The sequence below is a fragment of the Molothrus ater genome, chromosome 6 (genome assembly GCF_012460135.2).
Source record: "Molothrus ater isolate BHLD 08-10-18 breed brown headed cowbird chromosome 6, BPBGC_Mater_1.1, whole genome shotgun sequence".
Classification (NCBI taxonomy): domain Eukaryota; kingdom Metazoa; phylum Chordata; class Aves; order Passeriformes; family Icteridae; genus Molothrus; species Molothrus ater.
Genome location: NC_050483.2, coordinates 14,198,974 through 14,211,720, shown reverse-complemented (window position 1 = coordinate 14,211,720; position 12,747 = coordinate 14,198,974). Strand labels below are relative to the sequence as shown.

At 40.1% G+C, this 12,747-nt stretch overlaps 1 protein-coding gene across 6 annotated transcripts in view; it reads right to left on the bottom strand.

Moving 5' to 3' along the window:
* The window catches only part of KCNC1 (potassium voltage-gated channel subfamily C member 1), a 123,225-nt gene that overhangs the window by 39,754 nt on the left and 70,724 nt on the right, over window positions 1-12,747 (bottom strand). The window lies entirely within an intron of this gene.

Sequence of the window (12,747 nt, the reverse complement as noted above, 5' to 3'; positions counted from 1 at the left end):
CTTAAAGAGAGAGCACACCTTCCAGGACAGCTGCCAGGCAGTACTTTTCTCAGCATTCTCTCAGCAGTACCATGGCTGCTCTCAGCTTAGTGAGAGCTGTGATATTTCAGATCTCAGAAAGGTGCTAGTAAATACTGGTGGCAGTCTCAGGTGGGCTCTACAGCAAGGAGCAGAGTCCTTGGCATCATCAGACTTTCTTGGCAAACCCCAGACACAGGCTGAGAAGAGTTACATTATGAAACAGAGCTCTCAAATGCCTCTGTTCTCAGTTCCCTTCTCTAGATCTTTTGGGAGTGGGGGATAGCGGGGTAAGGAAGAGGTTTCAGATAAACCTGTCAGCTGATCCCAAAGGACACACGTCTGTTGGCTTTCACCGGACACAATTTTCTTGAAGAGATTCTCATTACAGTGTAAGACTTGTACTAGAATTAGATTAATTTTTTTTTTAAAGTATGTTAGATTACTATTACAATCTGGCCTTGAATGCTTCGAAGGATGGAGCATCCACTACCTCTCTGGGAAATCTGCCCTTGTGTTCCATCACCTTCATTGTAAAAAAATCTCTTCTAGTATGAATCTTCCCTTGTTTAGGTTAAAAACATTACCCTCAGTCCTGTTACAATAGGACTTACAAAAAAGTCGATCTGCATCTTTCTTATGAGCTTCCTTTAAATATTGACAGGTAGACCTTGTTGGCAGCAATAAATCTCCCTGGAGAATTCTATTCTCCAAGCTGATCAAAGCCAGTTTTTTTAGCTTTTCTCAGTGTTTTCTCAGCCTAAAGGAGATCTCTTGGATATTCCAGGATAATTGAGGGGTATAGTCAGTGCAGTCAGGCCAAAATTCACAAGTCTTGTACCACAGTTGCCCTGCTCAGTCCTTCTTTAACCAATTAAGTAATTTGCACATATCTAAGTCTCTTTGTGTGTTGGAGTAGTATTGTCATGGTAATACCTCTTGCCACTCCACTCTCTACATCTGTTACCTTCTTGTTTGTCATGTGTGTCACCTTGACAAGAGATGTCATATAAGTATTTCCCTGTCTTTATGAGCATGAGAAACTGTGATAATAAAAATATTAGTTTCCTGTTCCTTTTAGTTTCCTGTTACTCAGTGTCCCTTCTTCAACAGTGTAGTCACCACAGGGGTTAAAAAAACTAGTTTCTTCTGACTGGGTGTTACCAGTGAATGCAGTGCGATAGTCTGAACAAAACTGCTGCCAAAGGACAGACCCATTAAAAATAACCTATACTTCAAACTATCAAAACTCTCCTGAAATCAAAAAGTTCCTCCTGTTTGCCTTCCTGGGTAGACCTAGTGCAGAATTACACTTGACCTTCTATATTAGCAAACAAAGTCAAAAGCATGGATTTGCCACATTTTGAGGTGAACCATTTAATAGAATACAAAGAAAATGGAAGAGAATAAAATCACAGAATCATTTAGGTTGGAAGGGCCCTCTGGAGGTTGTTTGGTACAATTTCAAAGATGGACCAGGTTGCTCTTGCGTACTCCAGGTGTGAGTATCTCCAAGGCTGGAGATCCCACAGCCTCTGTGGGCAGCCTATGCCAGTGTTAGGCCAGTAAGAACAAATAAGCTTGGAAGGATACAGAAGCAAACAAACTCTTCTACTTTTCAAATTCAGCTTTGTTGCCAAAGAGATCAGAACCATTGTTGCAGATTTAAACAATAAACTTCAGGTTCTCCCGTAAAAACTTCAGGATCTGCTATACGTGCTGATATGTGCTAAAATCAATGCCTAATATATCTGGGAGATAAACAATATGAAGATTATCAGGTGTTGTTCATGTGCTTTGTGATCCTATATAAATGTGTGCAGGTTCTATATGCTTTTATCTAAATGTTAATGGCTTTAGCATATCAACAGTCTTCCTGAAAAATCCCTTTTGTGTATGATATCAATAACACTTGGAGATTAATTGTCTACATATGAGTAAAATGAGAAACAAAAAGCATCTTGCACCAAGCAGTCAGGAAGATGTTCCTAGCAGCCTGAGCATGTCTGCTGTGTTCCAGCCTGGGGCAGATTGTTTCATGGAATCATAGAGCCCTGAGGATTCGGGCTGCAGAAGAAAGTGCTCACACTTCCTTAAGACAGGTAGGATGAGAAGGAAAGAGGGCAATAAAAACCATTTCACATTTTAAGGGTTTATGAAGATGGCCCCTTTCTTTTTCCTGATTCCAAATGCAATCCTCTTTTTGGTGTATACAAATATATCTCCTGAGTGAGTTTTTCCTGCTTAGGACAACCTTCAGGCTGAGCTTGCACAGCAAGTATCTTGAAACTGATGTTTTGCTGTATTAAAGAGAACAAATAACCAATGCTGACCAGGCATTAAGTTTTCTGCAGTGGTACAGGTTGGCAGTGCTATCGGTAGAGAGCATCACACCCATGATCTCTCCTTGTTAGCCCTTGTGTGCTCACACCTTGGCTTCAGAGATTAATTGAGAGCTTTTAGTCCCCACTTCAGCAGAGCAGGAAGCACCTCCTAAATGAGTGTGAAGTGTCTGCTTCCTCCTATCTGGTTTTAACAACATTTTTCCCAGGGATGGGCATGTTTTTGTAGGCTTTGTGGCTTTGAAAGCATGAGTCTGCTTTCAAGATTTCATTAAACTATGTATGAGTAATGGTATTGACAGGAAGAATCCCAGTATTTTTCTCTAATTTAACTTTTCTCCAATTTAAGTCCAGAAATGCCTGAAAGTCAGGCCTGATAATTTGTTCACTGGCATCCATTTCTGATAGATTTATCACCTGCAGCTTCTTGAAACACAAGAATTTATCAGCTTACTACAAGTATCACTGGCACAGATTTATGTTTTTGATCCCCAGTTTATATTGCTCTCTTCCATTCTTTCTTTTGCATATTTTTCTTTGTTAATAATTTGAGATTTAGCAAACTGTAAGCATGATCTAATAGCACAAAAATCGGTGAGTAGGCTTTTCTAGGAAGACCAGCATTAATTTTTTCCAAACATGTGGAAAAAAAAAGTTCTCCCTGGCCCACCATCAGAGGCCCATTGTGCCTAGCATGGTAACTTGTCAAATCCAGAGATGGACAGCGATGATAAAATCTGGTGAAGACCATGGGACTCACACGTGTTCTATTGTCTTTGAAAATAAGTCTGTCTCTTTTTATTTCACTAATAATTGTCTGAAAACTAATCAAACCAATGGATTGCTCTTGTATAATTTAGTAGTTCTTAGTTCTTTAGTAGTTCTTCTTCTTACATTTTGCAGCAGCTTCTCTTCCTAGAATTGGAATGGGCTGAGGGAAAAGAGTGAGGGTTTTAAGAAGTGATGTCACATGCTGTTGAGTTACATAATGGTATCTAAAATTTCTATAATTAAAGAATATACCTAGGTAAAGTGTTTGAAGTGATCAAAACTCTTTTATTTGCTTTGACGTGTGAATGATTTCTATTTCACTAGAAATGCTGCTGTGATCACTTTTTTTTTCTGGCTCTAATACCAACAAAGAAAATTCTCAGATTGTCCAAAGCCACAAAAGCCACAAGTAAAGGCAGAGAGGAGATTTAACAGGGGAGATTTGGATTAAAATGTAAGTTACATTAAAATATTTTCATTCTGGAGACAGAAGAAATTACACTCCTGCATAATTTCTCTTAATACTGGATATATTTTAATAAGTTTATTTTGAAAGAGTCTAAAAGGTGTCATGCTCCTAAGTGGAGAATTTTTTAACCTAATTTATCTTTCCTCTGATTGAATCTATGTATCTATCTATTTGATATTATCTATCTATCTAATCTGTCTAATCTATCTATCTACCTCTTCTCCCTGCCTTATGCCTAACCCAGCCATTTTTGCCAGGGCAGTGGGAATGTGAAGTACCAATTAATTCGTAACAGTAGCGTTTCACACCAACTTTGCATGGCTGTAAAAGGAGCAAGGTAATGGAATCAGACATAGCCACTCATGAATAATTAGCCAACATCTTTCCACTCAGCATGGAAAGAAAACAAAAACCCAACAGCCTTAAAAACCCAAATAAACCTTCTAATACATGAGGATTTAGAGGCTAGGCTTACATAAAAGGTCTGAGTATTGGACCAGACAGGATTAAATACAGAGGTTTTGCTCTTTACTTCTGGGAGTAGTTTTTAAAACAGCACTTTACCTCGCATGTCTTAGATAGTTTTGGTCTTGGAGATAAGAAACCTTCTCTTATGCTTGGGTCCACACTAATATGCTGGGTAACCTGCTAGAATTCATTGATATGGTGCCTGGAATTCCCAGACTTCAGTGCAGACGGGCAGTGAAGGCTGGTGACAAAAGTACCAGATCAGAAATCAGGTGAGTGAGGCTCTTTTCCAACCTCCACCATTGACACATTCAAGTATGTGGGCCTGCATCTTTTGTACCATCCTTTTATTAAAATTTTTTTTATTTTTATTTTTAATTTAATTGAGATAATAAACTCTTTGGGGCTTGGAACTGCCTGCCAACTTACATCTGCTCCCTGTCCAGACTGATGTGTGTCTGGAGTGGGGACTTGGGAAGGGAGGCCTTGGCTGAATCTTGGCAGCACTCTTAGATCAGAGACAACAAGGAAAGTGTGTGGTGGCAGTGGAAGCAGCAGGGCTTTGCAAGTCAGGTTTCAGTGACTGCAGAGTTTGTTTTCTAGGAAATAGCGGTGTACACGACACGCTATTCATAATTCATTCTAGATCACACATTCAGAGCGAGTTAGTAGCAGCTGCACGCCGCAGACACGTGCTCTTCTCCTTTGATACTGCTCAGAATCATTTAACAATCCTACTCAAGCTTGATGGGAGAAAAGAAACACAGCACACTCAGAGAAGATTTGCCAGCCTTTTCCTTTCCATCTGCTATCAGAAATATTTTTGAAAGTGATTCTTAATCCCTATCCTTTTATAGGGAAATTCAGGAAATTCTACCCTCCCTAGAACCTCTGGATGAAAAGCAGAGGCAGGTGGCATTTTGATTGAACTAGATCTGTTAAAGCATCAGGAACTTCTCTACATAAGTGGCACCATCTCTTTGCTGTTGAACCAGCAAAGAAGAGGAACTAAGCAGTTTTCATGTCAGTCTGCATGAGCAGGGCCCTGAGCAGCAGGAGGTTTCCTGCTTCTCTCTTAGGAGGACCTGGGGCTTGCCAAGAAATGGGAGGTGAGAACATAGAACTCACCACAGAACTTTGTCTCTGAGGGAGAAACAATGGTAGTCTTACTGCTATGGAGCTTCCAGAAAAGTGTATTGTGACTCTAGTGAGTTCTACTATGTTTGGGTTAGTTTGTTTTGGGGTTTTGTTGTTTGTTTTGGGGGAATGGGAGAGGGCTGAGGGGTGTGGATGGGCAGAATAATATAAAAATCACAAGTCTAGTAATTTTTCACTTTGTCTATCACTGCTACGCACTTGCAGGAAAAGGTTAGGCTCTGAAGAGTTTCAATAACATATGCTGGCAACAGAGGAGTTGGTTTTCTACAAAACATCAATAATTCAAATATACCCAGAGACCTGTACTAAACCTGAATAAAGTACTGGGGTTTCTATTTACAAGGTATCTCTTCAAGTACTTTACCAACTTTCTTTTACAGTAGTTTATCTGATTGAGGTTTGTCTCTCAAAACTGCTGCACTTCCATGAAAATGCCAGCATTTGCCCCTCTGTGACTCAAATCTCAACACTTTGCCTAGTTTTTGTTTTAATCTGTAAACAGTACTTTAACCACTTCTAATTTAAAAATAATTTAGTTCAGCCTATGTGCCCCTGGATTATTTAACAAGACAAATCTTTTTGCTGCAGCTCAGCCAAAGTATGGGTTAAGTGAAAGCTGCCTTAAATACTTAGCTTTATAAACACTTAATTATGTCAAGACCAATTTTCCAGGCTTTCTTAGAGATATGGACCCTGATTCAAACAAATGACTCATTTTTAATGTGCTGGTAATTCTGCTGAATTTTTGAAAGTAATACTGAATCTGTATGACTGATCAGATGATTAAATGTGGGCACATGATGCCAACAACCAGATAATGCTGGGGAAATGAGCAAAAGCTAGGACTCTCAAAAAGCAACCTCTGCAATATTTCATTAAGAATCCTAATGGAAGATGTTTCAAGATCCTGTGAGCAATGACCATGAAAAGGAAGTTATTTGCATGGGGAAAAAAATCTAGTTTTTTTTTATGGGTGTGGTGTAGGTATATGAGGGCACAATCAGATGTTAGCATGAAGCTGTTCTCAGTGAAGGCAGAGATGACCCTCTCAGCAGACTGCCTTTCAGTGAGATGATAATACAATTGATAGAGAAGCTCTCATCAGCAAACATGCTGGTTCGCTCACAAGATTATTCAAATTCATGGTTTGTAGCTGAGACAAATGGAAGAAGGAGCCTTGCGGATAGACAGAGCTTGCTCTAGAGTTGGATAAAAAGTCCACTAGCAGCTCATGGATCAAATGATTATGTAATGCCAAAAAATATATGACAGCTTGCAAAAAAATCTTGGAATGCTTTGTGGCACACAGACATGAAACAGCGTGTTAAAAAAAATGTGCAGTCATCTGTGGAAAATATGCTTAAGTTATTCGGTGTTGATGTTGCAATAAATAAATTAGAAGCTGATGTCTCAAATGTTAGTCCTAGCAGGCAGCCATGTGCTTTGACAAGATAGTTACTGGGATAAGCAAGGCTGCATCAGAACTGGCAGTGGGGTATGGACAGTGCTCCTCTGGGCCACATGGCCAGCCAGGTGGTCACCAGGCAAGGGCTGGAATGGTTCTTTGTAGGTCACAGGCAAGCCTTCCAGTTTTATCTAGGACAGATTAAGTCTTGTGAATTAATAGGAACATTGACACAGTAGAGAAGCAAATTTATTTTGCAAAGTTTCCTTGCTGCTCCCTAGTCTGGTAGTGAGAACTAAATGGGAACAGTATGGTGGGACCAAGGAATGCTTCATATTGCTCAGCAATGGTGCAGTGGGAAATTCTTAACATATATAGATTCCTGATCCAAAAGGGCCCCGAGACTCCTGCAGCTGAGTATATGAGACACAGCAGAAGGAGCTATAAGTGTGAAAGTAAGCCTTGCATCTCTGAGGGACTGCAGAAATGTGCGCTTAATAGGGACCTTCAAAATTGTCATTTCCCTGTCCCAAAGCACAGTCTTTGATCATTCCTGAAAGTTGTTAAGGATCTCTACTGGTGAATATCATGGAAATTCTGCAGGAAATTTATCCCAGTACTTCACCATTTTTTATCTATATTTTTCCTTCCTAATGCCTAAACTAAATCTTCTTCATCTTAAGCTTTTTCTTTTAAACTTAAGGTTTTTTGTCCTATCCATCACAGACAACTAAGCATTTAGAAATTTTCAGGCATTTTACTTCTTTTGTAAGCTAACAACCACTAAACATTCAAACATTCCATGAGTCCTAGACTTCTGTTCTCATATGCTCGTGCTTTTGCTGCATAAATTCAATATAATTATTAATCTCATTTTCAGATGATGCCACACACTTTTATGCTATCAGTTCTGTCAAAAGCTTTAGGATTAAAGAAACTGATAAAATCATGTAATATCTAATACATGGAACATAAACTAACACATGACAAAAGAAACCAGAGAACTTTATTGCCCATTAATACTAGGAGTTTAAATTTTTTTCTGTTAGGCAGTTGGTAACATTTTTTGGACTTCGTACAGTTTCTGTTCTAAACTGAATGGGAGAGTTTTGTAGCAATGAATGGTGGTGGTGTCATGTGTTAGGATTTTCAGGATCTCACCTCATCACCTTTGTTCTGGATTTATCTCCTGAGAAAATCACACTTCCTTCCTCTCTAACTTGCTGCTGGTCTATTTTTTTCCCTTTTTGTTACAGCTTCTCCACTGTGACTTGCCCAAAGGTGGCTTAATTCATATGCTTTTATGCTTATATATCTGCAGCCTCTCTCAAACCTACTTTTGAAGTGGTGCATAGAGCTGGAGACATTATTTCTGCATCCTTTTGGAGCCCACCCTCAGTGAGGTTTGATTCACCAACCTCAGCTTCACAGCGGCCCCCCAAGAATGAAATTGTCACAGGTATGAATGAGACAGAGGGTGCTCGGTGGTCTCCAGCTCATTTAGAAAGAACATGCCCTGCTTACCTTTTTTTGCAAGAGGAAACCCTCCAGTGTGTGGGAGTATTGAGTAGAAAAGTCCATAAGGAAACACCTGAAACACAGGGAGGCTTTGCCCTGAATGTAGAACTCTTTAACTTAACAGGCAAGGCCAACTTTCCTCCCTGTGGCTTTTAAGCCAAGGTATTTGGTGTGTGTTCCAGATCATGTTTGTGTGCAGGCAATAATGTTTCTGCTTCAAGACAAATTAAAATGAGTACCTGTCCAACCTTTTGTAGTTTCCCACATGGGCAGGCTGGCTACACAAGCAGCCTTGGACAGGTTTTAGGTCTGTCTGCACACCTTCCACACACATTCACAGAGAGCTGCTGGGGTGTGGCAGGTGTGGGATGATGCTGGCTGCTCCTACTCAGGATGAAGTGGAAGGTCCAGAATGCATCAAGCCCCAAAGGTGAGCAGTTTATCTCTGCAGCCTTACCCAATTTCTCTCCCCAAAGCAATACTATAGCAAAAATAATTATGATAGAATTCATCTACAGACCAACTTACTTCATATTTGACCATGGATTTTGAAACCTTGGTTTCTGACTCTGTGGGATATGTTCCAAAGAGATTTAAATTCTGGGAGCAGCTGAATGTTTACCCTCTGATAGTTGAGTTTAGCACCTCAGAACAGAGGCACTCAAAATAACTCTTCACCCTGGAAAACTGGAAGCCCTGGGATCACTATAGTGCCAGTAAATGTTGAGCTCAGGATTTCCTGTTTTCACTGCAGTTTATGTGGATGGAGGTCACAGATGATGTATTCCCTGAAAAGCCAGAGTTCTTAACAAGGTGTCTAAAAATAAGGATGTTAAACCTCAGGCATTTAAATGACTGCTTCATTTTGGATAATTTCACCATTTCTTCATATTCTTTTCCAGATTATGACTAGCAATGTGTTGTGGGCACTTTCCCTTCCATATTGTTTACTTGGCTTAATCCATAGCTAGCAGTTGGTGCTTTTAAAGCAGCATGGCCATAATTCTTTCCTACGTTTGGGCAGTGTGTAGCACAAAAGTCCTGTTAAGCTCCTAGATGGCCTAAACATGGTACTAAATATTGAGATCTTTTTGTGCCTTAGCTCTACAAAACCTAAATATCAAATATCAACATTATTGTATAATTATGTAAAAGTATATCCACCTTATTTATAATTGCAACTATTACAAATCAAAAAGAAAACCCAAAAATTATTTTAAAAATAGGCAATATTTTGGAAAGCAGAGGATGTTTTCATTCCCTAGTTAGGCAGAGGCTCCTGCACAGCTTAATTTGTGCAAGGACAATGCATAGGAATGCATGTGGGAACATACAAAATTTCCACTGACAGCAATCTTTGTCAGTACTGGGTTTTGACTGGCTGTGAGCCATTTTAGATATCCAAATTAGTGACAACATAACTTATAAAACTGTGTTGGTAGCTCTTTTAGGCAACTTCCAAAACAGTCTTTGTCATAGAAGAAAGATGAGGACAAATGTTTGAGCAGGGCCAGTTGCATGAGAGTTAACCATTAACATGAGAGTTAATGGTTTTAAGCTTAATGAGGTAATCAGGCTTAGATACAAGGAAGAATTTTTTTCATTGTGAGACTGGTGAAACACCAGAGCAGGTTGCCCAGAGAGGTTGTAGATGTCCCATCCCTGGAAACATTCAAGGTCAGGTTAAGCAGGGCTGTGAGCAACCTGATGTAGTTGAAGATGTCCCTGCACACTGCAGGGTGTTGCACCAGATCATCTTTACAAGTCACTTCCAGCCTAAAGGATTCCTAATAGCCTGTCTTGAGTCAGACCAGCAAGATTGAGGGTATTTTTTTCAACACCAGTTCTCCTGTCTCTCTGAAGAAGAAAATATTTATTCCTGTATTTCTGTGGCTCCACTCTTCAATGTGTCAGCAGTAAGCAACTGGAATCATAACATGGCCACTAGGTGCCAGTCTCCTGTTCAGACAGTCACACACTTTGCTTCCCCACTATTCTTTTAATTCTTTATCTAACATCTCATGGAAAAGAGCCCAGATTGGTATTGGTGAGATTCCACTGTTTTGCGGGCAAGTAGAGATGTGATATTTACAGAAAGCATAACTACAACCCAGACTCATGAGGGCATCTGCCATGGCATGAGCTGCCACCATGGTGACACAAGGCAGTCAGAGCATGTTGCCACCCCCCTTGCTGACAGCACCATCCTGATTTCAAGGAGAAAGTTGTAGCATCTTTTCTTTCCATGGTGCAATATTTTCTCCTACTGTACCCAATCTAGCCACAGTAGTGGCTTAGAGACTTGCAAAAACTCTGTCCTGACATGGAGGAGAGCAATGAAAAAGCCTTGTACTTGTTGTTATGTTTCTTAAGGCTAAATTGGTGAGTCACATCCATCTAGCACCTGTGACACCAACCCTGCTTTGAGCTACAGGTGGTGATCACCCCTCCCATAAGCCAGTTCAGGGTTGGCAGCTGTGGAGGCCTTGCAGAGGGAGGATTTCGAGGGGGTTGCTGCAGAGCTGATTGCCTGGCATTGTCAAAAGGGTTCCCTACAGCCCCTTGCAGGTGAGAGCCATTCTCTCATCTGGTGCTGCACCAAGCACATCTCTCTGTTAACCCCGTTCAGCTGGGGCTACAAAAGGCCCAGGAGGAGCCCTTTGAACCCCTCCTGGGAGGTGTACTGCATAAGCAACAAGAAAGTACTTCTAAATCCAACCTCTTGTGCAGTCAAGGTTAAAAGAAAGATGGAAATATTCAGAAGGATCACAAGGTAAGTTATAGCCTAAACCTAGAGAAAATTTGCTTCCTGGACAAGGTAGAAGGAATGTACAATATTCTAAAAGGTTTGCTAGCAATATTATGCAACTGTGTTTAGCTTGTGTTCTGCAGTATACTCAACATTTTGTTGATGATAAGATCCTCTCATATATTATTGTTTACTGTCTTCTGGCTGTATCATCTGTGGTGTATTTTCATTTCTTAGGTTTATTCAAGTGTGCATGCTAAGTGTGGTTGGAGAACCAACTCAGTTTCTGAATTCTAACCTCAGACATAAAGGAAATATCTTTCATTTGAAACAGCTCTGTTTGAATATTATGTATCTACCTGCAGTATAAAGAATCCAAAGCACTCTATAGCATCTAACAGTGTGGAGCTCTACATCTGCTGTTGAAATGTTAATGTAGGTATCAATCTCTGCAACTCTTTTGTAAGGCAAAACAAGTAGCTACTACTTCTGTGCCACAGACAAAGTGATTGTGTTTAGAGCTTGTGTTTCTCAAATATAGTGTTTTAACTTTGAGTACACAGCTACCAGTATTGAGATCTTGAATTGGGGTAAAATTAGGGGATAGGATTAAAAATCTGTATCTTAATATCGAAACTTTCCCAGGGGTGGATAATCTGTAAAATTTGGAGTGCTGGGCTGTTGTTAGGATACTGTGTCTGTTGGCCAAGATATGGTCCCCCAGAACTTGTGTTTGCAGAGTTCAAAGCAGGCTGGTTGTGAAATTCCAGCTCAGACCTTGAGCCATGTTCTTCCCTTTAAGCTTGCAGCTCAGTGAGTCAAACACATAGCAAATGTGTGTAGGGGGTATAAAGAAGGGGGGGACAGGGCTCAGATCTGGGTAGGCTCTTAGAGTTTTGTTCTTTGTGACATCAATGACTGTGGAAATGGCATCTCTGGGTTAAGAAAAGGGTGAAAACATTTCCACTGCCCTTTCTAGTGTCCTCAATACTTTGTCATGAGACTTTGAAGTCCTCAGCACTAGGACATCTTATCAGATATTTTACTATGATTGGACTGATGGCTTATTAAAATTTAGCCCTTCAGGACATTTTGGTTTGGAGACTCAAAACCAGTGAGAAATAACAGCCAGAACTCACTAATCACTTAAGGAAATCTTCCCTAGCAAGTATCCATATAATAGGCACAAAACTGCATAAAAATTTAAGTGAAAATGAGAGGGGATTGAGGATGAAGTTGGAGAAGTGAGGAGAAAGGAAGGACTTGTGTTCAAGCCAGGTATTCTGTTGGCAAATAAGGATGAAAAATAGCATTCACCCCAGAGGGCTTATTTTCACTCACTCCATTTCTAATTCTTAAGTGATTTGTGGCAATTGTGTGCTGCTGTACGCCTGCTTATAACATCAACTATGTGCAATTGAATGTTTTGGGAGAGCACAAAAAACTGTTTCCTAGGGAGGGAAAATTAAAGGTGATTTTAAAACATAGAGCTAGCTGGGAATCAGAAGATGTCCAAATTGAGATTTGTGATTAGTTTTAAAAAAATATTTATCAATCAGAGCTTGAAGTATTTTTATGTTTTATTTTCAGTAAAACCTCAGTGATGTGAAAGAGACATTGTGACCTCTTCCTTGAATGCCTTGTGTCTCAGATTGAGGTGCACAATTTCTGGAAAGATGGAAAAGCCTTTTCCTGTCTTGATGCATTAGGTGCAAGAAACCTCCCTTAACAGTTTACTTGCAGTTTAGCAACATAAATGCTACTTTAACCTCAGGATAATTCAGAGGACACTGATCTGAGTGCAGTAAATGGTTTCCTCCATAAAGCCATCCTTTCCAGAATAGGAAGC